The sequence below is a fragment of the Desmodus rotundus genome, chromosome 1, assembly GCF_022682495.2.
Source record: "Desmodus rotundus isolate HL8 chromosome 1, HLdesRot8A.1, whole genome shotgun sequence".
NCBI classification, from domain to species: Eukaryota; Metazoa; Chordata; class Mammalia; order Chiroptera; family Phyllostomidae; genus Desmodus; species Desmodus rotundus.
The window spans coordinates 111,222,679-111,249,159 of NC_071387.1; the positions used below are offsets into that span (position 1 = coordinate 111,222,679).

General features: G+C 41.2%; 1 pseudogene; it reads right to left on the reverse strand.

The window, feature by feature from the left end:
* Positions 1–267: 267 nt before the first annotated feature.
* Positions 268–26,481, reverse strand: part of LOC112314782 (small ribosomal subunit protein uS5m pseudogene) — a 119,142-nt pseudogene continuing 92,928 nt past the window's right edge.

Sequence of the window (26,481 nt, forward strand, 5' to 3'; positions counted from 1 at the left end):
ATGAAGGATTTGGGATCATGGATAGATGAATCTTAGCTGGGTTTGGAGGGGTCTTGACAGAATTATATGCTGGACCAACAGGGTCTGACAAATGGGAAACAATTTGAAGGAAAACACCTCAACCCAGACTTTTTAATAAGTTTTTCTGGACAACTACCGGTAAGTTGTGTGTCTCCTCTCCCCACCTCTGTGATGGAGACTCGGATATTAAGGTATCTGATGTTATCCAGGTGGGAATAAAATGTGGTAAGTCATTTAAGCCTCAGGTTAGTCATTGATGCTGTTTACCAAGTATTTCCAGTTCTCTGTCTTCTGGGTGAATGTAGGATCCCCTCCAAAGTTAGACACGACTGTGGACTTGCTTTGGCCAATGATGCCGGCACAGAAGTGAAGGTTGTCATTTTCAGGTGGAAGCTTTAAGAGCCAGGATGGTGCTGCCACACTCTTCTGTGCTTCAGATGCTGGCAACATTATAGGTAGTGGCTGCTTTCTATGCCTGGGTCCAGGAGTGAGGTTGGCACTGGGCGGAACCTCCATCTGACCTGTAATGGACATCCAGCGTGAGTAAGAAATAACATTGTGCTGTTTTAAGTTACTGCAATTCAGGGATTTTGTTAATGAAGCATAGCCTCACTCATGCTGGATAAAAGCTACCAATGTAGGAGGTGGTCACTGAGTTCCCATGAAAATACAGATAGGGTACCAGGTGACAAACACCCTGTCTGTATTTAATTTGGAAGCTTCTTTGACTGTCTGTTAGAGCAGCAAGGTGTTCACACCAAGTGTTTCCCCAGCAGGTGGAAAGGGCCAGATAGGAGGGAAATCGAAAACAAACCAGATTCTTTCAGTGAACGCCAATTATGCACGAACTGCTCTCAGCATGGTAGCAGTGTCCACTGACTTCATTTTCACAAAGTCTTTGTGTGTATGAGTGCACCTACTATGTGCCCGGGACTGACATAAGTTACCATGTATGTTAGTTTGCTAGGGCCATAACAAATACCACAGATTGGGTGGCTTAAACAACAGAAATTAGCTTTCTCACAATTATGGAGTTTGGAAGTCCAAGATCAAGGGGTTGACATGTTTAATTTCTTCTGAGACCTCTCTCCTTGGCTTGCAGGTGACTGCCTTCTTGCTCTGCTCTCACATGGTCTTTCATCTGTGTATTAGATCCCTGGCTATCTCTTTGTGTGTGTCCTAACCCCGTCTCCTTATAAGGACAGCAGCCAGGTTGGATTAGGTTCCAGCCTAAGGGTTTTATTTTAATTTAATAACATCTTTAAATGCCTTATCTCCAAATACAGTCATGTTTGGGATTAGAGCTTCAACACATGGTGGATTGGGGGGGCACAATTCGGTTCATAATACCATGGATAGCTGCAGAGAGCACTACCCTGCTGCTGTCCATGTTGGGATATGGCTGGACTTGAGCAGGACCATTGCCCCCCACAGCCTTCACCTTGTGAAGGACGACCTGATTAGTGCTCATCTTAGCTCTTTCTCTTCCTTCAACTCCCAATTCTTCATCTTCCCCAGTACTATGAAAATAGATAACATATCTTTTTCATAGCATAATGGTGAAGTGTTGACTCTGGGTTTAAATTTTGACTCTGCCTCTTATTAGGTGAGTGACTGTGGGCAGGTCATTTCAATTCACTAAGCCTCAGTTTCCTCTTTTGGAAATTAGGGATTAAAAAAGTACCTTACCTCCCACATTGTAGAGAGGATTAGGTGCATTAGTGGCCATAACTCATTAAACACTTACAGAATGCTAGTTACTATTAATAGGATTATTTTGGTTGCAAAGGACAGAAACTCAATTGGAAGTAATTTAGGCACTAAAAGGGGAATTTATTGACTCCAACAACTAAGTCCAGGAGGGGTAGGATGCAATTGAGCAGGAGGAGCAACTGGAATCATGCAGTGAACCATTCCCCATGCCTCTTATATCTGTTTTTACTGTGGTGGTTTTGTTTTTACCTACTTGCCTAGAACCATGGCTTCAATAGCATTCCATGTTTCAGAATGGAAGAGACATTCTCATGTGGTTACAATGGGAAAAATCCCAGGCAAGGATTCTAATTGGCTTGGCTTAGGTCAAATGGTCATGCATGTGACCTAGTCAGGGGCTAACCTGCAGGTTTTATTACATCTTAGAGCAGAGGCTGCTTGGCAGATAAAAATAATGGATGCCTCCTATTGGTACTGAACCCAACCAATAGGGATGGTCCTACTGCTCACTGCTACCAGGCAAAACTCTAAAGACAGAGTTTGCTGGAAAAGAAAGGAAACTTTTATTTAAATATCATGTAATAAATGGTTAGTATATATCATATAATATAATTATATATCATATGATATAATTATATATATCATATAATAACCATTTAAAGGTTATTTAAATATTTGTCATTACAATTTCTACATAGATTCAATAACTGAAAATCCCCAGAAACTAATATTTTAGTCTGAGAGGCCCACGCTCAGCTGATGGGCCCACATGGGGGAGGGCCGAGGGAGGGAGCCTGCACTACCTACAGGCCTGCACTAGCGACTGTTGACAGGTCTGTGTCGGGGGAGGGCATGGGCCTGCCACTGGCAGGCCTGAGCCCCCTCCTCTCCCTTCTTATCAGCCCTAATGTTTGGGCCTCAGGACTTCCAGCCCTCAGCGGCTGGGAAGGAGGGGAGATTAAAAAGAGGAAGCTGTGTTTCTGCACACTCCTTTTAAATGATCTCCCCCAGAATCCCTTGTGTGGCCCAGCACGTGGACTATGCACACATGCACAGCTCAACCCCTCCCCCATTTCCAAGGGTGTAATCCCCTATTACAACTCCCCCCTTTTAACACTTTGGACACTTGTAATCTTACAAGGGCAAATGGACAAAGGTCTCATCCTTCCGTAGCTACTTCCTACTGGCCAAGAGTGTAGTCCTGTCTGTTTCCTGGTCCAGAGTTACCTAACAAAAGGGGTTTGGGGGTGGAGGGGAGTCTTAATGTGAGGGAGAAGAATCTTGCAAAGTCCAGGTCCATTGGTTGTCCCTGGAAAGTAGCATGTGCAATGTCCAAAGGATGGCATTGCTGGACAGGCTGGCAACCTTGTTGTATTCTTTTCTGGTCCAAACCGTTAAGACAGAAAAGAAACCAGTTTCAAAATGAAGCCAATAGACCACCCCATACCTCACCTACTCAACCATCTAGTCCAGCCACAATGGCAACTGCAGCAAGATGGTAAATTGCTTGTGGTAGGTCAACGTCCCCCACCTTAGGAGTGGGAGAGCGAGACTGTAGAGTTTCCCAGTCTCTGAGAATTTCTCCACATGCCTCTTCACGGCGTTGGCCACCTAAACATGCCTGGCAGGTGGAAAGGAAACCTGTCTGGGAAGGGGCTGTGAACCAGGGTCTGGGTGAGGACTGGCCAAGCTTTGGGGAGGCCATTGCTTGGGAGCCACTGTTTGTGAGATTGGTTGGTAGAAAGCTTGCTCGTGAGCACTCATTTGGAACAATGGAGTTGTGGGTTCAAGTTTTGCTTATGTGTTCATAGTTTGCCTGCATTCTTTCAGTCATCCCTTTAGGCCTATACATCTGGGCCAATAGGAGCTGTTCTGTGTCGGTTCCTGGAGGGAGCCCACTTGGTAGGATTTTGGCAGACTGGAGCATGTACTGCTATTATCCAATGTCTAAGGAGGTATTGACTTATTATTGTAATACTGTGTGGCCTACGTATGTTTTGGATTGTGGGGAAAGGTGGTCCTTGCGTGGCTCCCTAAGTTACTGTACCATCATGCAACTGAAACAGTATTGCCAATTGTCAGGCAGATGGGATGAAATCTGTTGTGTCAATGCATTCTGTCACTGTGCAACAGGGTTTTGCCAGGGACAGAGGACCACTTGATGGTGCAGAGAAGGGAAATGGTCTCAAAACATGGCCTTGACAGTAAGAAACAGGAAGAAAAGAAGATTAAGAAAATAAGTCTTGTTAATGGCATGAACCCAGGAGATGCAGGATTAGTGGCAGGAAGACCTCACTGCTAGCTTCTCTTGGAGTGGGGCTGACTGAGCCAACGACTCTACCCCAGTATGACGTGGGACAGATCTCCCCCTTGAAGACCTGTCAGGGTGCCCAATTTGGCCAGGGAGCCTCCTATCTGGAGCAAGTCAGTTTCCTTTGAGGCAGTGACTTATAGGTGGAGTAAGTCAGGAAGGCCAGCCCACTGGCTGCTATTGGGCCCACAGCCCATTCTCTACATCAGACTTACTGAATTGGAAGAATTCCAACCCCTCATATAAGGAGGATCTTCAGAATGGCAGATCTTATTGCCTCCATTTTTGCCATTCATTATCTGAAATGGACAGATGTATAGGCTCTCCTTAACATCGTGTTAACTGCAGCTCAGAGACAGCTGGCTATAAATAAGGCAAATGAAGAGGCCCAATGTCTCCACCAAGAGAACCCCAATGGGACCCCCCATCCAGCCAGGGCAATTCCCTTAACAGAGAAATAACCTCTTTCCTTTTCACCAAACTCTTGTCTCCAGAGTTATGCCTCCAGATGGTGAGCAATAGAACCTCACTGACTGTTCTGGAACAGTGCAAGGCTGTCTGGTAACACTGTGTCATCTAAAAGCTCTCTGTACTGTGCTTGGCACTTGGTAGAAATTAAATGAATTCCCCTTTTTCCCATTCATTTTACCCCCATGCCCACTTTCTATTATATTGAATAATAATCTGGAGAAGAAAGTCATCACAACTGAGGGACTTGAATAGTGAGGAATATAATTTCTTATAGAACATTTGGTAGGAATGGTGGCTTAGGCAGTCGTAGGCTCCAGAAGAAAGGCTGCCTGAAACGCAAGTCAGGCAAATATATTCCTTCCTGAAGATGAGACAAATTTCAGGCAATGTTTTACATTTAAGTTTGAAACACTAATTGGAAATAGGTATTTAGAGTCTTAGCAATTGTTCATGCCCTTTTACCCATCAAGTTCACTTCTAGAGTGTCAAGAACTACAAAGGGTCTAGGATATTACCCTACATGCAAGTCAGCAAGTTATCTGCCAGTTTTCTGGATGTTGGCAGGAGACATGAGACTCCTGGGTTGGTGACAAAGGACTTAACGATTTGTCACTCAGCAGGAAGCATGTGCTTCATGCTTGTGCCAGTTCCCGTGGACCCCCAAGTCCTTGAAGGGTGACATGGAATGACATGGAGGTGGACCCAGGGGGATGCTGTGTACACAGTGGGTTTGCATCTTGGCTGAGGAATCCCAGGCTTTTCTTTTTTAAACCTTTTTTTATTATTGTTCAAGTACAGGCCCTTCCCCCCTCTCCTCCCCCCTCCCTCTTCTGTCTCCACCCCCACCCCTTATTATTGTCCATGTGTCCTTTATAATTGTTCCTGCAAACCCTTCACCCTTTTCTCCTATAATCCCCCCCCCCTCTCCCCTCTGGTCACTGTCAGCTTGTTCTTAATTTCAGTGTCTTTGGTTATATTTTGCTTGCTTGTTTGTTTTGTTGACTAGGTTCCTGTTAAAGGTGAGATCATATGGTATTTGTCTTTCACCACCTAGCTTATTTCACTTAGCATAATGCTCTCCAGTTCCATCCATGCTGTCACAAAGGGTAGGAGCTCCTTCTTTCTTTCTGCTGCATAGAAAGGAATCCCAGTCTTTATATAAAGGGATTGACCAACGTTTGCCCTGGAGAGAGGCATTATCTTTTCAATCCCGGTTAGCAAATGAATCTGCCTTCTGTATCTCTGCCTACCAGTGCTCTTAGCTTATACAGACACCTTGCAAAGGTAGTTGGGAATGAAAGCTGACAAGAAGCACAGAAATGTGACAGGTGCATGGAGAATTGTCTCCTAATAAAGAGAATCTTTCCTAAGGGACATATATTTGAAACACAAGCAGAAATTTATTCATAAACAACCAGAAGGTCCAACATTAGGTGGGAGGTTAAGCAGACTATAGTTGGAAGTATTCTGCTGTTTCTAAAAATGTTCTGAAGATCTTGGAATGGCAAATAGAAACATTCAATTTAAAATATAAAGTGAAAAGTTCATACTACAAAATAGAATATATGTTTTTGTTAACTATGTAGAAAAGTCTATTATAGAAACCAATTGGGAAGGAAATTTGCTAAAGTTTTGATTGTATTTCTTTGAGCAGTGAGTCTAGAGGGAATTGTTTTTATTTTTTCCCTTTGCATTTTTGAAAATTTTCAGCTCCTATAATGAACATATATTACTTTTACGATAGGATAAAAACAAGATAAATTACTCTTGAAAGCAGTGCCCAGCATTCACAATTTGACAAAAACAAGGGAAGAAAGCATGAAATAAGAAGGGAAAAATGTTTCAGTTAAATTAGCTGTTCAATTAAGCTAGTTTCTTGGCTGCAAATTATCATTTTGACAGACAGTTAGTTCTGGGTAAGTCAGAAGTTTCAACACTGTATTCTTAGGGGGCAATTAGTGTAATTCACATTTGATGTGTGGAAGTGTTATAGTAATGGGGAAACTTTCCTGAATGTCAGTTGAAGCAGGCTACTTGGGTTTTATTTTTTTTCCTTGAAGTTGTCCTGATTAGAGAAGAAGTAATTTCCTGACACATCATCTAGCTGGGTCTGCTAAGGGGGCTGGTGGATTGTGGGATGGAATTTCCCATTGGCTAGAGGAAGTAGAGTTGGGAATAGAATACCAAGTTCAACAGTAATAACATTAATGACATTTGTTATAATATTAGCAACATTTACTATAGTATCAACAATATAAATAATACCAACAACCATACAACATATTTTCAGTGTTTATGTGTGCTGGATATTGTACTAAGCACCTTATATATCTGTTACTTTCTGCAATTATCAAATGCCATGGTGTTTATTGGGGTCTCCCTATTACAGATGAGGAAACTGAGGGCCAGAGTGGTGGTGATGGAATTGTCCTGAATTTATCAGCCTGAATCTAGAGCCTACGTTCATGTGCTCCTGGACTTACTAGAATTTCTTGGAAAATAATGTTTTTTACTTTTCTCTATAATTTTCCTGGATAAGGCAGTCTGATTCCCCCTCAAGGCAAGTAGGATATTTTGTATATGCTCCATTTGAGAGACAAAAAAGCTGAAGCTCAGAATATATAAGAAATATTTCTAGGTCCCATAGTAAAAGAGTGGGAAAAATCCATTTTAAATATAGCAGAGCTTTTATATCAATGCTGTTTGTAAAGTTTAGTAGATAATATCTTTTATGTTGCATGAAATTGGATGAAAAGCGAGGTAGTATATTAGCCAAACTCTTTCAGTTATACCCAGCTATTGTCCCATGCAACTTTAAAGCCCACAAATAGACCTGAACTTCAGGTATGGGTAGATCAAGCTGCTTAAATGAGGTACTTTAGAATCTCTCTGATCTCTAGCTCTTAATTCTGTTTTCATCCATGTTGGCTTCATTCTCAAGCTATTTCCTGTGTCATCAGTAGCTCCTGACTTATCTCTCACCAGCCTAATAACCTTAGGGAAAAAAGAACTTACCACTGACAAGAGTCTTGACTGAACCCCTAGGGCTTACTCTCATTGGACCATAAGGGTCATGTGCTCATCTCTGAACCAATTATTGTGCCTATTGAAGTAGAAGATGGGTCATGTGCTCACCCTTAGTGCTAGGGGATGGTGTCAATCCTGCCCAAACTACAGAGATGAACAATGAAGGAAGGATTACTGTCCCAAAGAAAACAAATTCTGTTGCTAGCAAAGGAGGATGGATGCTGATTGAGCGGAAGTAATGGCTATGTGTGCAGTTAGCCTAGATTATTAGAAAGAAACATACATAGGGAATCAGAAGAGCTGGTGTCTATTCCTGGCTCAGGTGCAAACTGGCTGTGTGCCTGTTCTCAACTACTAACCCTTTCTGGGCCTTGGTTTTCCTATCTGTATGATGAAAGGGGCTGGCTCAGAGGTCTGGTGTTCAGCTTTATTTCTGAGTGTCTGGTCTTGTGATTTGAAAGTAGCAGGCATTCAACAGGCAAGCTATTCTCCCTGCTGCCTTATAGCTTTCCTTTGCAACTTCAGTTTCTGTTGCATGTGAAAGGGAATTGTTCTCAATGTGGGAGAAGGTCATTTCACTAAACCAGATGTGTATACCAACAGTTGAAATCTGAAGCTTACAAGGCTTTGTCAGATTCATGCCTTGGGGTTTGAGGTTGGAGTGGACCCGCCTTGCTCATTATTTCCAGTCAGGATGTCTCAGCTGCCCCAGGGAGCATGAGCAGGATCCACAGCAGCAAATTTAATCAGCAATATTCATCGGCAAATGGTTGATTATGCTAAAATTTTTGCTGCTGATGTCAATCTAAAAGATAATTTGTTTAGTTGTGATTTTTTAGTCATAAGGAGAAAGGAAAGAAGGGGAAGAGTTTGGGAGAAAAGATGGCTAGCATTTGTTGAGTCTATTAATAGCTGGTTTAATTTTCACATTACCCCTTAGGAGGCAGGTGATAGTATATTCACATTACAGATGAGGAAACCGAGCTTAAGAGATATTGGCTATGAGTGCATCAAATTCATGTTTTTTCTTGATATTCATTTAGCAAGTATCTACTAAGCTCTCACTATGTGCTAGGTTCAATTCTAGTGTGGGTGACACAGGAGTGACAAAACAGACACAATTTCTGCACTCATAGAGCTCACATAAGGGTTGGGAAGGCAAACAATAAATAAGTTATTAAATAAAGATTTTCAAGAGTAGGAAGTACTCTGAATAAACCAACACTGGCATCACTGTGATGGAGTGGGAGTGACATCAAGGCATCTAGACTTGAGCTGAGGCCTGATGGGAAGCAAATGGCTGGTTGATGACCTGGAGAAAGGTGTCCAGGCAGAGGGTAGAGCAAGTGCAAAGGCCCTGAGACGGGAACAAGCTTGGGACTGACAGAGGGCACTGTGGCCAGAGGAGAGTGTGAGTGAGAAAGGGTACTAAGCGATGATATTAGGAAACTTAGGCAGTGGCCAAATCACATAGCTCTGGTTTGCAGACCAGGATTCAATCCATTGAGCCACACCAGCCAGGGCTCAAATCACATAGCTCTGGAAGGCCCTGGTAAGGACTAGTTAAGAGAAGGTCATTATTATTCTTTCTATTTGTTTTTCTGACAGTTTCTTTTAGGTATAATGTACACACTAAAGTACATCCATTGTGAGTGTACAATTTAATGATTTTTAGTTGTTGATACGAGGTCTGTCTAGAAGGTATCCAGCCATGTAATATGAAGAATAGAGACATTTATTGAAGAAGACACAAGACACAAGAAACATCATACAAAGGACAAAGATGCCTCAGTCCCCTTCAAAGTGGGCACCTTGGGACCTCACACAGTTCAACCAATCGCCATCAACTGCCCTGTCGTATTTTCCTGAATCTCATTGACAGTCTTAAATCTCTTCCTTTTCAAAGGTGATTTTAGTTTTGGAAAAGCCAGAAGTCACAGGGCACCAAATCTGGGCTGTAGGGGTGTGAGTCACCTGAGTAATTTGATGTTTCACCAGAAAACTGCACTAGACGTGATGCATGAGTGGACTTGTTGTGATGAAGCTGCCAATCACCATTTTCCCGTAGCTATGGCCTTCTGAATCATCTGAATAATTTCCACGGAGGAATGTATACAACATGATGTATACAACATGATGGTTTAATACACTCATGTATTCAGCCACGTTGTTGACATCACTCTAAGAATAAATTCTTCTGATGTGCTGAACAAATCATTTGATTGAAAATGGAAGGGTCAGCCCTGGCTGGTGTGGTTCAGTGGGTTGAACACCAGCCTGAAAACCAAAGGGTCTTCGGTTCGATTCTTAGTCAGGGCACACACCTGGGTTGTGGGCCAGGTCCCCAGTGGGGGGTGTGCGAGAGGCAACCACACACTAATGTTTCTCTCATTCTCTTTCTCTTTCCCTATCTGTCTCTCTAAAAATAAATTAAAATATTAAAAAGAATTTTTTTTAAATGATACCTCTGACAAGGTTTTGATCTCCAAAATATATAAAAATCCCACACTACTCCACTCCAGGATGATAAACAACCCAATTAAAAAATGGGCAAAGGACCTGAACAGACACTCCTCCAAGGAGGACATACAGAGGGTCCAGAGACATATGAAAAGATGCTCAGCATCACTAGCCATCAGAGAGATGCAAATTAAACCACAATGAGATACCACCTCACACTGGTAAGAATGGCCATCATAAAATCTATAAACAACAAGCACTGGCAAGGTTATGGAGAAAAGGGAACCCTAGTGCACTGTTGGTGGGAATGCAGACTGGTGTAGCCACTGAGGAAAAGAGTAAGGAATGTCCTCAGAAAACTAAAAATGAAACTGCCTTTCGACCCAGCAGTTCCACTGCTGGGATTGTACCCTAAGAACCCTGAATCACCAATTCAAAAAGACCTATGCGCCCCAATGTTCATAGCAGTGCAATTACAATAGCCAAGTGCTGGAAGCAACCTAAGTGCCCACCAGTAAATGAGTGGATAAAAAAAAACTGGTATATTTACACAATGGGATACTTCACAGCAGAAAGAAAGAAGGAGCTCTTTCTCATTGCGACAGCATGGATGGAACTGGAGAGCCTTATACTAAGTGAAATAAGCCAGGTGGTGAAAGAAAAATACCATATGATCTCACCTATAAGTGGATCCTAGTCAACAAAACAAACAAGCAAGCAAAATATAACCAGAGACATTGAAATAAAGAACAAACTGACAGTAACCAGAGGAGATGGGGGAGAGGGATAATGAGGGAAATAAGGGAAAGGCCATCAAGGAACATGTATAAAGGACACATGGATAAAGCCGAAGGGGGTATGTTCAGGGGTGGGAGGTGGGGGTTGGTGGGGCAGCGGGGCGTGGCAGGGGGAAAATGGATACAACTCTACTTTAAAACAATTTAAAAAAAAAGAAAAAAATTAAAAAAAGAAAATGGGAGGGACAATCTGAGCTCTTCAAATACAAAGCGTTTTTTCTGAGTTCAGTTTGGTATCACACCATTCTGTGAGGGGCATATCCCTGGCTCCATTTTAGAGATGTGGGTGGTTGCACAGAGGGGTTAGTAACCTGCCTGAGATCACACAGCAAATGGCCGAGAATCCAGGACTTAAGTTTAGGTCTTCTGACTACAAGTTCACTGCTTTCTTTTCCATACCCAGCTACTATTTGTTGATTTCTGATCACCATACATTAACCAGTTGATTTCTGATCAAGTTGTATCTTGCACCCTTTCTTTGCCTCAGGGGCACAGCCAGATACTGCCAAGGCTGGACATGAAAGGTTCACCTGCAGAGTTTACATGAGTTTCTCCAGAACTACATTCCCCAGTGTCTGCACAAGAGGTAGGATGCTGGGGAGAGGGATTTGGAAAATAAACAGAAACAGGCTAGCATGAAGCCTTCTTTGTTCTCAAGGAATGTTGGTAGGAAAATTCAGTCCTTCTTTTTTAAGAAAAGAGTTCTTACCTGTAGGCATTAGAGTTGCTCCAGGGCCATGTGCATGGTCCTCATTCAGTCAGCAAGGGGCTAAGGTCATCACGCTGTACAGAGCCTTCTAGAGTTGAGTTCTTTAGGCTGCAGTGTTTTCCTGGTAGGCAGTGGGAAATCCCCACAGAGGGGAGGATCCAGGGGTTGGAGCTGGGATGGAATTAGACCTGAATTTAGAGGATATAAGTGAGTGTGAGCTGTCTCAAAAGCAGAATTTACAGGACGGTGTCTTAGCCTAGTTCCTCTGTAAAACAGACTCCAATATGGGATTAAACACGCATGATTTTTATTAGGCAAAATGCCTGTGATGGAAAATAAGGAGGCTGGTATAGGCAGAAATAGGTTTAGAGTTGTTCTGTGGAAAATAATACAATAATTTATAATATTACAAGAATAAACTGTTTCACATACTCACAACTGTAAACCTATGTTTGCCTACCCTGTGTGTGTGTATATATCCTATTTTGTAATAAATAAATATAAGAAATAAACAGACATTTCCTTATTTGTTATAAAGAATTGGCATAAGGCTGACACCGTTATGGAGGCTGACAAGTCCTGAGATCTGTAGGGTGACTCGGCAAGCTGGAGACCTAGGAGAGCTAAGGGTGTAGTTCTAGTCCAAAGACCTGCAGGCTCAAGACCCAGCAAGAGCCAGTGTCTCAGTTCTAGTCCAAAGGCAGGAACTCCCCTTCCCCCCACAAAAAAAACAACTGGTGTCTCAGCTCAAAGGCAGTCACAGTGGAAGAATCCTTTCTTACTTGGGTGACAGTCAGCCTTTTTGCTCTATGCTAACCTTTAACTAATTGGCTGAGGCCCACCTACATTAGGTTAGGCAATCTACTTTACTCAGTCTACTGATTGATTTAGATTTAAACTTTACTGTATTTTTCCATTACCAGTTAGTCCCCTTATACCCCCTCTCCCCCAGCAATCAACACACTGTTGTCCAAGTCCATGAGTCCTTTTTCCTTTTTTGCTCAATCCCCTTACCCCCTCACCTCAACCCTTACTAGCTGTCATCCTGCTCTCCACCTTGAGTCTGTCCCCATTTTCCTTGTTAGTTCAGCTTGCTCATTAGATTCCACATATGAGTGAAATCATATGGTATTTGTCTTTCTCTGACTGGTGTATTTCACTTAGCATAATGTTCTCCAGGTCTGTCCATACTGCTGCAAAAGGTAAAATTTTCTTCTGTTTTATGGCCGTGTAATATTCCATTGCGTAAATATTGCACAGTTGTTTTATCCACTCATCTACTGATGGACACTTGGGCTGCTCCCATATCTTGGAATAACACTGCGATGAACATAGGAGTGCTTATGTTCTTTCAAATTACTGTTTTGAGTTCCTTCAGATCTATTCCCAGAAGTGGGATCACAGGGTCAAAAGGCAGATCCATTTTAAATTTTTTTAAAAAATTATATTTTATTGATTATGCTATTACAGTTGTCCTGATTTTTCACCCTTTGCCCTGCTCCACTCAGCACACCCCACTCACTCAGACAATCCCCCCACTATTGTTCATGCAGATAAGTTCTTTGGCTACTTTATTTCCTATACTGTACTTTACATCCCCATGGCTATTCTATAACTACCTATTTGTACTTATTAACCCCCTTACCTCTTCACCCATTTTCCCTCCACCCTCCATCTGTCAACCTTCCAGTAACTAACTTCTTTTCTCTTGCTTTTAAAAGTCTCTCTTTATCTTTAACTTTTGGCCTTTTAATAATGTTGTGTCTTGGAGTGGGCCTCTTTGCATCCATTGTAATTGAGACTCTCTGCGTTTCCTGGACTTGCATGTCTATTTCCTTTACCAAATTAGGGAAGTTCTCTTTCACTATTTTTTTCAGATAGATTTCCAATTTCTTGCTCTTTCTCTTCTCCTTCTGATATCCCTATGAGGGGAATGTTGGACCTCTTAAAGTTGCCCTAGGGTTATACTATCCTCATTTTTTTGGATTCTTTTTTCTTCATTTTGTTTTGTGGTTGTGTTTTGGTTCCTTATATTCCAAATCATTGATTTGATTCTCGGTTTCATCCATTCCACTATTATTTCCCTGTTCATAATTGTTCTTTATGTCAATTAGTGAATCATTCGTTTCAGCTGAGGTCCTCACTAAGTTCCTTGAGCATTCTCATAACCAGTGTTTTGAGTTCTGCATCTGCTAGATTGATTATCTCCATTTTGTTTAGCCCTTTTTCTGGAGTTTTGATCTGCTTTTTCATTTGGGCCATGTTTCTTTGTCTCCTCATTTTGGCAGCCTCCCTGTGTTTGTTTCTATGTATTAGGTAGAGCTGTTATGACTCCATGTCTTGGTAGTGTGGCCTAATGTAGTAGGTGTCCTGTAGGGTCCAGTGGCACAGCCTTCCCTATCACCCAAGCTGGGTACTCGAAGTGCACCCTTTGTGTAGGCTGAGTACACCCTCCTCTTGTAGTTGAGTCTTGGTTGCTGTTGGAAGATCAATGGGAGGGATTTACCCAGGCCAGTCAGCTGCAAGGACTGGCTGTGACCACTTACCACCACCCTCTGCCCCTGTGGAGGATCAGCTGTGCAGGGGCAGGGTGGTGGTGCTCGTACATGGTCTGTTGCTGTCCACTGGGTGGGTTGGCCATGGGGTTTCCTGGGTGGGTGCAGGCCAAGGTCAAGCTCCACTTGTGTTTTACCTGGGGCACCCCGCCTGAGCTGTAAAGCAATCTGAGATGGCTGCTATTTATGCTGGGCTTGGAGAATCCCAGGTGAAGCCAAACTGTGACGCTAATCTGGCTGCCACTAGGGCTTAATGAAACCAGCAGTTACTTGTTTGATAGGGTTTAGGAGCCAAGAGCAGCCATTCACATGGAAAAGCAGCTTGGCTTGGCCCATAAGTTGGGTGGGACAGAGCCTCTGTGGATCTCCAAGGTGGGCCACACAGTGTTAGACAGCTTGATGGAGTCTCATCTATTGCACCAGCCTACTGGATCTGTGGGGGGAGGGCTCAGCAAAGGAACAATGGCCTTTGCTCACCTCAATGCCAGACACTTCAGTTTCTTCCTATATAATACTGGTGCCCTTTCAGCTGCCACCCTGGTGCTGGAGGTCAGAGGGAGTGAGTCTGAATAGGTGAGTCTGTGTGTGGGTTCTTTAAGAGGAACTGCTTAGGGCTCTGGCAACCTCCTCCACTGACTCAATCCCCACTGGTTTTCTCAGCCAGAAGTTGTGGGGACTTATCTTCCTGGCACAGGAATCCTGGGCTGGGGGGCCGGGTGTAGATCTGGGTCTCCTTGCTCCCAAGATATCCCTCCCGAATTTTTATCCATATGGGTGTGGTGGGGGCAGCCTGTTCTGCCTCCACACTACTCCTACCAGTCTGGATGGATGTGGTTTCTTCAATTCCGTACTTGTCAGACTTATATTCAGCTTGAATTTGTAGTTGTTGGACTTCCTTTCAACTCAATTTGTGATGTTCCTGAGTACGGTTGTCCTGTATTTTAGTTGTAATTTTGATGTGGTTGTGTGAAGAGGTGAGCCATATCTGCCTATGTCGCCATCTTGATCAGAGCCTCCATATTCAACGTTTTGAGGTATTTCAATACTGCTTTCCCCAGTGGCCACACCAGTCTGCATTCCCACCAACAGTGCAACAGGGTTCCCCTTTCTCCACATCCTCACCAGCACTTGTTTGTTGGCTTATTCATGATGGCCATTATGACAGGTGTGAGGTGATATCTCATTGTGGTTTTAATTTGCATTTCTCTCGTGGTTAGTGATGTTTCTTTTCATATGCCTACTGGTCCTCTATATGTCCTTGGAGAACTGTGTATTCAGGTCCTTTGACCATTTTTTAATTCTGTCATTTGTTTTTGTAGTGTTGAATTTTGTAAATTCTTTATAAATTTTGGATATCAACCCCTTATCAGATAGTATTGACAAATATATTCTCCCATTATATGGGTTGTCTTTTTATTTTGTTGATGATTTGCTTTACTGTATAAAAACTTTTTAGTTTGATACAGTCCCATTTGTTTATTTTTTCTTTTGTTTCCCTTGCTTGGGGAGATATATCTGATAAAATGTGGCTATGAGCAATGTCTGGTATTTTGCTGTCTATGTTTTCTTCTATGATTTTTATGGTTTCAGGTCTAACATTTAAGTCTTTGATCCATTTTAAATTTATTCTCATATATGGTGTAGTTCCATATTCCTGCACATATCTGTCCAGTTTTCCCAGCAGCATTTATTGAATAAACTATCTTTAACCCATTGTATGTGCTTGCTTCCTCCTCAAATACGAATTGGCCATAAAAGTGGGGGCTTATGTCTGGGTTTTCTATTCTGTTTCATTGATCTGTGTGCCTGTATTTATGCCAGTACCACGCTATTTTGATTTCTGTGACCAGAAACAATACAGTACAGTTCGATAAGAGGTAGAGTGTTTCCTCCAACTTTGTTTTTCTTTCTCAGGATCGCTGTTGCTATGTGGGACCTTTTGTGGCTCCATATAAGTTTTTGAAATGTTTGTTCTAGTTCTGTGAAATATGTCACTGGAAACTTGATAAGAGTTGCATTGAATCTATAGATTGCTTTGGGTAGAGTGGACATTTTAATGATGTTAATTCTTCCTGTCCACAGTATGTGCTCCCGCTTATTTGTATCTTCTTCAATTTTGTTCTTCAGTATCTTAGGATTTTCTAAGTACACGTCTTTTACATCCTTGGTTAGGTTTAATCCCAGGTATTTTATTCTTTTTGAAGTAATTGTGAATGGGATTGTTTACTTAATTTCCCTTTCTGTTAGTTCATTATTGGCATATAAAAATGCAACTGATTTCTGGATACTAATTTTGTATTCTGCTACTTTGCTGAATTCATTTATCAGTTCTAGTAGTTTCTTGATGGAATCTTTGGGGTTTTCTGTGTACAGAATCATGTCGCCTGCAATTAATAACAGTTTTGCTTCTTCCTTTCCAATTTGAATACCTTTTATTTCTTCTTTTAAAAAATTTTTTTAAAATTATTTTATTGTTGTTCAAGTACAGTTGTTTGCATTTACCCCCCACCATTCCCCCACCCCAGCCATCCCCACCTCCCTCCCCTGATTCTACCTGCCTTTGGTTTTGTCCATGTGTCCTTTATAGTTGTTCCTAAAAACCTTTCCCCCGTTTCCCTCTATTAACCTTTCCCACTTCCCTCTGGTTACTGTCAGATTTTTCTTAATTACAATGTCTCTGGTTATATTTTGCTTGCTTATTTGTTTTGTTGATTAGGTTCCACTTAAAGGTGAGAACTTCTTGTATGATTGCTGTGGCTAGGACTTCCAACACTATGTTGAGTATAAGAGGTGAGAGTGGACATCCCTGTCTTGTTCTGGATCTTAAGAGGAACCCTTGTAGGTTTTGCCCATTGAGTATGATGCTGGCAGTGGGTTTGTATACATGGCCTTTATTATGTTTAGGTATGTTCCTTCTAATCCCACTTTGCTGAGTGTCTTTATCATAAATGGGTGTTGGATTTTATCAAATGCTTTTTTTGCTTCTCTTAATATGATTATGTAGTTTTTATCCTTCATGTTGTTTATGTGGTGAATCACATTTATTGATTTGAGAATGTTCTACCAACTTTGTGCTCCCAGAATAAATCCCACTTGATCATGGGATATGATCTTTTTGATGCATTGCTGTCTTTGGTTTGCTAATATTTTGTTGAGGATTTTAGCATCTATGTTCATCTGGGTTATTGGCCTATAATTTCCCTTCTTTGTAGTGTCTTCATCTGATTTTGGAATTAAGATAATGCTGGCCTCTTAAAATGAGTTTGGGAGCCTTCTCTCCTCTTGAATTTTATGAAATAATTTGAGGAGAGATGTTAATTTTTCTCAGAATGTTTGGTAAAATTCACCTGTGAAGCTATCTGGTCCAGGGCTTTTGTTTGTTGGGAGTTTTTAAATTACGGTTTCAATTTCACTAGGTGTAATCTGTCTATTCGGATTGTCTGATTTGTTCTGATTTAGTTTTGGAAGATTGTATGTTTCAAAGAATTTATCCATTTCATCCATGTTGTCCATTTTGTTGGCATATAGTTGTTCATAATATTTTCTTACGATCCTTTGTATTTCTTTGGTGTCAATTGTTATTTCTCCTCTTTCATTTCTGATTTTATTTATTTGGCTTCTTTCTCTTTTTTTTCTTGATGAATTGATTAAAGTTTTGTCAATCTTGTTTATCTTTTCAAAGAAACAGCTCTTGAATTCATTGAGTTTTTTTGTACTTTTAAAATTCTATTTCATCTATTTCTGCTCTGATCTTTATTTTGTACTTCTTTGTACTCACTTTGGGCTTTGCTTGTTGTTCTTTTTCAAGTTCCTTTAAGTGTGAAATTAGATTCTTTATTTGAGCTTTTACTTTGTTTCCTTTTTATCTTTTTTCTTTTCTTTACTTTCTTTTCTTTTCCTTTTTCTCTTCTCTTCTCTTCTCTTCTCTTCTCTTCTTTCCTTTTTGAGATAGGCCGTATTGCTATGAATTTCCCTCTTAGGATTGTTTTCCCATTGTCCCACAGATATTGGGTTGTTGTGTCCTTATTTTCATTTGTTTCAAGTTCTCTTTTGATTTCTTCCTTTATCTCATTGTTGACCCATTCATTATTTAATAGCATGTTATTTAGCTTCTACATCTTTGCATGTTTTTCAGTGTTCTTCTTGTGGTAGATATCTAGTTTCATGGCTTTGTGGTCAGAGAAAATGCTTGATATGATCTCAGTCTTCTTAAATTTATTGACTCTTTTTTGTGTCCTAGCATGTGGTCTCTCCTAGAAAACATTCCATGTACACTTGAAAAGTATTATATTCTGATGCTTTGGGGTGAAATGCTCTGAAGATATCAATTAAATCCATTTGATCTAGTGTGTTGTTTAAGGCCACTGTCTCCTTGTTGATTTTCTGTCTGGAAGATCTACCCATTGAAGTCAATGGGATGTTAAAATCCCTGACTATGACTATATTTCTGTCGATCTCTCCCTTTATGTCCATCACGATTTGCTTCACATATTTAGGTGCTCCTGTGTTGGGTGTGTAAATGTTTACAGGGTTATATCCTCTTGTTGGATTGTTCCCTTTATCATTATGTAATGTCCTTCTTTGTCTTTTACTATAGCCTTGGTTTTAAAGTCTATTTTCTTGGATATAAGTACTGCTAACCCAGCTTTTTTCCCCCTTTCATTTGCATGAAATATCTTTTCCATCCCTTTACTTTTAGTCTGTGTGTATATTTTGATCTGAGATGGGTCTCTTGGAGGCAACATATATATGGGTCTTGTTTTCTTATCCATTCAGCTACCCTGTGTCTTTTGGTTGGAGCACATAAGCCATTTATATTTAAGGTGATTATTGATAGATACGTTTTTTTATTTTTTAAAAATTTTATTATTTTTATTTTTTTCAATTAGTTTACATTCAATATTATTTTGTTTAGTTTCAGGTGTACAGCATAGTGGTTCATAAGCTGACCATTCAGAAAAGAAGACAAATGAGAACAAACATTAGGGAAAATATTCATCTTCACTAGGAAGAAAGGCAAATAAAACAGTGAGGTAACAGGCCTCATCTCCCACACTTTCTTCTGAGAGAAGAGAACAATAGTAAGTCTTAGCATATGTGACTAACCTGCTTTGGGGAAGATTGGCAGTCACTGACACTCCCCCACATAACAAGAATGTGTGACTTGCTATGCTCTCAAACATATTGACATTTACTAAATTTTAAATTTGCAAATGTAAGGAATGAAACCTGTTATCTCACTGTTCCATCCCCATCTCTCTCTAACGAAGACAAACACTTCCCCCAATATTCACTGTCACCTGTCTTTTCTTTAAATATATTTTATTGCTTATGCTATTACAATTATCCCATTTCCCCTCCCTTTATTCCCCTCCACCCTACACAGCACCCCTCCCACCCTCATTCTCTCCCTTTAGTTCAAGTCCATGGGTGGTACATGTAAGTTCATTGGCTTCTACATTTCCTATACTATTTTTAACCTCCTCCTGTCTATTTTCTACCTACCCTTTATGCTACTTATTCTGTGCCTTTTCCCCCTCTCTCCTCCTCCCACTCCCCCACTGATAACCCTCCATGAATTTACATAGCAGCTGATCTCCATTTCTGTGATTCTCTTCCTGTTGTAGTTGTTTGCTTAGGGTTTTTTTTTTTTTTTTTAGGTTCGGTTGTTAATAGCTGTGAGTTTGTTGTCATTTTATTGTTCATATTTTTTATCTTCTTTTTCTTAGATAAGTCCCTTTAACATTTCATATAATAAGGGCTGAGTGATGATGAACTCCTTGAACTTGACCTTATCTGGGAAGCACTTTATCTGCCCTTCCATTCTAAATGATAGCTTTGCTGAATTGAGCAATCTTGCCTGTGGATCCTTGACTTTCAAGACTTCAAACGCTTCTTTCCAGCCCCTTCTTCCCTGAAAGGTTTCTTTTGAGAAATCAGCAGATAGTCTGATGGGAACTCCTTTGTAGGTAACCTTCTCCTTTTCTCCTGCTGCTTTTAAGATTCTCTCCTTATCTTTAATCTTGGGTAATGTAATCATGATGTGCCTTGGTGTATGCTTCCTTGGGTCCAGCTTCTTTGGGACTCTCTGAGCTTCCTGGACTTCCTGGAAGTCTATTTCTTTTGTCAGATTAGGGAAGTTCTCCTTCATTATTTTTCCAAATAAGTTTTCAATTTCTTGCTCTTCCTCTTCTTCTGGCATCCCTATGGTTCGCATGTTGGAATGTTTAAAGATGTCCTGCAGGTTCCTAAGCCTCTTCTCATTTTTTTGAATTCTTGTTTCTTCATTCTGTTCTGGTTGAATGTTACTTTCTTCCTTCTGCTCAAAACCGTTGATTTGAGTTCCTGGTTCCTTGCCATCAATGTTGGTTCCCTGGACATGTTCCTTTATTTCACTTTTCATAGCTGTCATTTTTCCCTCTAATTTGTGACCATATTCAACCAATTCTGTGAGCATCCTGATTACCAGTGTTTTGAACTGTGCATCTGATAGGTTGGCCATCTTTTTGTTGCTTAGTAGTATTTTTTCCGGAGTCTTGATCTGTTCTTTCATTTGGGCCTTTTTTTTTTTTTTTCTTTGTGTGTGTCTTGGAGAGCCTGTTATGTAGTAAGCTGCAGAGCCTTAGGTTTTCACCAGGGCGGGGCAACCCAGGTCACTGAGTTGTGATGCTGTATGTGGGAGAGGGGTCTGAGAGGGAACAGTGCTGCTTGCTCTGCTCTCTGCCAGTTTTCTGTCACTTCCCCCACTACCCACAATCAAAGTGGGCCCTTCTGGTGCTGATTCCCAAGTGGGTGGGTTTGTGTACATTCTAGGACCCTGTGGGTCTCTCCAATGAACTCTCCTGTGAGGCTGGGAGTTTCTCCTGCTTCCTCAACCCTCACAGGTTTTTTCATTCAGAGGTTTTGAGGCTTTATTTCCCCATGCTAGAACCCTGGGTTGCATGGTCTGTCTCGCTCCCTGGTTGTTCCTCCTGGTTTATCTGCATGCAAATGTGGGACTGCTCTGTCCACCAGCTGCTGCCTCACTTGGTCTGTCAGTCGCTGCCTTGCCTGCCCAGGTCCTCCAGCCTTGCCAAGAGTCCTCTCCACCCGGCTGCCCATCTCCTCCCCTCCTACTGGTCTGGATGAATATTTCTTCTTTAACTCCTTGGTTGTCGGATTTCCACAGAGTTTGATTTTCTGTAAGATCTGGTTGTTTTTTTTGTTTTTAAATTTGTTGTTGTCCTTCTTTCGGTTGAGTGAGGAGGCACAGTGTGTCTACCCATGCCTCCATCTTGGCTGGAAGTCCTGAATGATACATATTTAGTGCTTTTTAATATTAGGCTATTTTCCTCTGTATTTTTTCTTTCCCTTTTTCTTCTTCTTCTTCTTAAAGCAAATCCTTTAACATTTGTTACAGTACTGGCTTGTTGTTAAAAAACTCCTTTAGCTTTTTATTGTCTGGGAAGCTCATTTTTTTCCTTCCATTTAAAATTATAGCCTTGCTGGGTAAAGTAGCCTTGGTTGTAGGTCCTTGCTTTTCATCATCTTGAATATTTCATGCCACTCCTTTCTGCCTGAAATGTTTCTGTTGAGAAATCAGATGACAGTGCTCACTGTCTTAATTGGTGCTCACTTGTAGTTAACTACCTGTTTTTCCCTTGTGGCTTTTAGGATTCTCTCCTTGTCTTTAAGCCTTGTCATTTGAATTATGATGTGTCTTGGTTTAGGCCTCTTTGGGTCCAACTTGCTTGGGACTCTCTGAGCTTCCCGTACTTGTGTGCCTTTTACCTTCACCTGGTTAGGGAAGTTTTTGGTCATTATATCTTCAAATAGGTTCTTGATCCCTTGCTTGCTCTCTTCTCCTCCTGGTATTCCCAAAATGCAGATGCTGTTATGCTTCATGTTGTCCAAAATGCTTCTTAAGCTCTCCTCATTTTTAAAAATTCTTTTTTGCTTTTGATTCTCTGGCTGGGTGTTTTCTTCTGCCTTGTCTTTCAAATAACTGATTTAATCTTCTGCTTCATCTAACCTACTGTTTATTCCTTCCAGTGTATTATTTATTTCAGATAATTGCATTCTTTATTTCTCACTGGTCCTTTTTTATGGTTTCTGTTTTTTTTTCATGCTATTGATAATGATATGTTGATCCTTATTATCATTATTCTAAACTCTCAATCTGATAAGTTGCTTATATCCATTTCTTCTACAGTTCATATAGAAGAACTATATCTAGTTCTTCTTCAGGAGAATTCTTTTGTTCTTTCATTTGGGGTCTTTTTCTTTGTCTTCCTATTTTGGCTGCTGCTTTGTATCTGCCATAGTTGTTAAACTAATTGGTGATATAGCCTTAAGCCACAGGAGGCAAACACGAGGCCCTCAGGCTGAATTTGGCCCTTCACCTTCTTTTATCTGCCCCAGTACCTTGTTTCTAGCTGGCAGCAGCGAGAGCTCCTTGCCCCTAGTTAAGGAGTAGTTACGTTTACACAGTCCTAAAATTATATTCAGCTCTTTGAAGGCAACTGTGAGGCTGATATGGCCCCTGGTGAAAATGAGTTTGACACCCCTGCCTTAAGCTGTAATCAGCAGCCTGGCTTAAGGACCATAGGGTGAGGCAGAATAATTCCTGTGGACAGGGCTATTGCTTTCCTTTGGGCTGATGCCAGTTGGAGAGGAGTGCTCTGCCTGAGAATGATGGCTTCTGCAGTATGGGGAATGACTCAGCAGAGGGATCCTGGCGGCTGTTCCTTTAGTTCCTTCCCCAGAGCCACCAGTCCGAGACTCTGCTCAACTGTTTCTAGTCCACTCTGCCCTCCCTCTGCTGGAGCCCAGAGTAAGTGGCTGCAAATGAAAATTTGTGTATTGGCCCTTTAAAAGGCTCTCTGAGTCTCCAGCCATCTCTCCCAGGCAGACAGAAACCCTGCTGCTTTTCGTAGCTGGATGTTATCTGGTTTCCTTTCCAGCTCTGGTGCTGTAGGCTGGAGCCCAGCTTGTGGTTTAAATTTTACACTTCTCAGGAGGAACCCCCCAGTCACTAAAATAGCCCTCTGGGTCTTCAGCTATCACCCGTGGGAGCCCAGTCAGCCCTCTCATGGTTCCTCCATACTCCCTACCGGTCTCGTTGTGGTGAAGTGGTTTCTTCTGTCTGTCAGTGGTTATAAGTCTTCTCTCCAGCCAATGTTTAGTTGGTTATTCTGGATGATTTCTCTATAAGTTAGTTGTAATTCCAGAATGGTCCTGGGAGGAGGTTAATGTAGCTTCCACTTATTCCTCCACCATCTTGGATCTCTGTCAGTCTACTGATTTAAATGTTCACCATTTCCAAAAACATCTTCAAAACCACACCCAGAATAATGTCTTACCAGCTCTCTGGCTTAACCTTGGTCCAGGCAATATCAACACATAAAATTAACCTTCACAGGGAGGACTGAGACCAGGGAATTTAAGCCAATATAGAGTGTGGTAATGAGTAAGCCACTTCTTGCGGCAACTGGGCTCAATTCTTTTGGTGAGCTCTGGTTGACATTATGGTTCACCTGAGTGATGAGATAACTGAGATTTTAATGTTGCATCTCCCGTCTAACTTATCTGAGATGTGCTCTCAGGAAGTTTTACTTCCTAGAACTTCTGGCCCATCTTGCCTTGGCCAAGATCAAGCTTTCCAGGGGTGAGTATCATGTGTTTTCAATGAGATGCCTTTGGGTTGTATGGAGATAACGAGGATCCAAATGACACACTGGGGCATCACCAGTGTCTGCTGTGATGGGCAAATGGCACATGTCTCATCAACAGCAGTGCTCTATCCATGTAGCAGTGTTTCCCTTGGGGTAGCACATGGCCTAAGTAGGGTCCATCATGATCTCCCACTGTTATTAATTCATTGTGGTTCCTTAACAAGAAAGATGTGAATATGTAGCTGTTAGCATCTACTTTTTCTGCCCCATGTAGACAGAGAGATGAAGAATAAGGCTGTGCAAAGACAAACAGAGAGGAGAAATGGAGGGAAAAAGAGTATGTGTCTTGGTGGCAGTGAATCCCTTTTCTAGTCCCTGGGGATCTAGTTCTTGCATTCCCTCCCTTTCTGTAACCTGCCCCAGCTGGATAAACCAATGTAGGTTCTCTCTTGATTAATTTAACTAGAGCTGGGTTTCTGGGAATGCAATCAAGGGCCCTTATGAACAGTTATGGTAGGGCAGAGCGGGTAGGAGTGAGAGGAAGATTAGATTGAGAGAGAGAGATTGCCCTGGGCCTAAGAGCTATCTGTATTTATTAGCTCCCAGTGCTTGAGATTTAATGTTGGAAGGAAGATGAGTTTATGGTGGAAATTTGTAATCAACCATTAACTAGAATGACACATCTAAGCCCTTGTGCCTGACCAATTGTTAGACCTCAATGAAACAGCAATAAAGGAAGAATTTCTAGTTTCAGCACTTAATTAGCCATTCTTTTCTTCCTGACTTTTAGTTTTATTACTGTAGTTTCTAGAATAGGATTTTATTGTACTTGAGTACCAATTAAGCCCAAACAAGGACTCTCCCCATGTTTCTGCTTCTTCGACTTAAATTTATTCTTTGTAGGGTGACACAAAGTACTACATTATATGTCACATGTAAGAACCATACATTTTTCAAAAAGAGAGACAGAAACAAGCATTTGTCATTGTGATCTCTGTTGTAAACAATATGAGAACTCATATTAATTTTAAAAAGAAAGTTAATGCTGTTGTTTGTTGCCTAAAAAAGGGGAGTTTGTGTGAAGTGCTCTAAGAATAGGCACTCTAAAATATGCAGTGATGAAGAATAATAGTAGCTGCCATTTGTGGACAATCTATTGGTACCCTGCTAGGTCCTTAACATTTAATATCTCCAATTATCCTGTGAAGCTTTGAGGATGGTTGCTCTAACTTCCATGTGAGGAGATGGTGGCTCAGAGAAGACTTAACCAAAGTCTCAAAGAAAAGATAGAGCTGGGAGCCAATTTACATTAAGACACTTTGAACTCCCCAAAATCTATATTCTTCCCACTTTCAAAGATGTAATTTGCATGTGCTGCATGTGGGGGTGGTGGAGGTGGTGGTGTATGTGATGTGTGTTTCTTTGTAGACATTGTGTTAGGTATGGCACATACTAGGCACTCAAAAGCACTTTTGTTCAATGAATCTAAATGTTTAAGTAACTGAAAACTCATGAGACTGAGGAGGAATTTATCTTTCTACTATGTCTGAGCAAAGGATTTATTAGGTAAAGTAATTATATTTGTATCCTCATGGAATTGGTATTTGTGTCCCTATAGAAAACAAAGATTCTTATTTATTTCTGTCTTGAAATTCAAAGTAAAATAAAGAGTCTTGCTGATATCTACCTCAATCCTTTTTTGTAACAAAGTAGAGTATACATAAGTCTCTAAGAAGAGATTAACACTGTCTTGCATTTGGACAACTCTCTGCAGTTTAGAAAGCACTTGCTGACTGTCCCTTTTGATCATCCCAACAGGCCTGTGAAGTGGGTAGGAGAGACAGTAATACCCATTTTAAGGTAGGGGAAACAAAGGTGTGGAGAGGTTGGGTGACTTTCCCCAAGGAGACACAACAGTTAGGTGCCAAAACCAGGGCTTGAGTGGGGTTCATCTGACTTACAATTCACGTCTTGAGCAAGATTTTGGAGTGGTATAAAGTTCTTTTCAGAAAAATAACTGTTTTCTAGTCATTAATAGCCAAATTTAGCAGCACTTACCTACATGCCTCTGATATGTATGCTAATTTTGGATATGCCTCGTCTCTTAAATAGTCCAAGGGTAAGTGTGTGGATGCTCCTTGATTTGAAATCCTCATGTGCCTAAAGCTAATGGGGTTCTAAAACATGCTCCAGAATTTATGCTTCCCTAATTCATTCTGATTTCTCCCACTATTCCACATCAGGGCCATCTCACCCCCTGCTTCTGCTCATGTTGTCCAGAGGGAAAGCACAGAGTTAGCCACTTATAATTTTTCTCCAGAGTGCTGGAGGCCAGGGTGGGCAGATAGAAGAGAATGGGGCATTTGAGCTGGGGCATTTTAAATTTCCCCCTGCTCTCTCTAGTTTAGGAAGTTACATGCTGCCTAGTGGGTATCTCTATTTTATTTTATTATTTTATTTTATTTTATTTTACAAAAACAACAAAAGGCAAGGTGAGAGTCTGTCTGTAGTTGGAGTAATTAACTGTGTTGTAAAGGTGGAACAGACAAACTAGACGACAGTGGCCAATTGCTGGTGTTCAGGACGAGCAGCTATACTTGTTCATTCTAGAGAATTTAAAACCTAGGGAAATTACAATGTTTTATGAATCTATTGTTAGCCATTGGGCCGGTTGGTCAGAAATCATTGCTGTTGCAGATGTTCATTGCTAATGATCATTAATTTATCAGAAGCCTTTCCTTGATGGTGATAATACTAATATTTA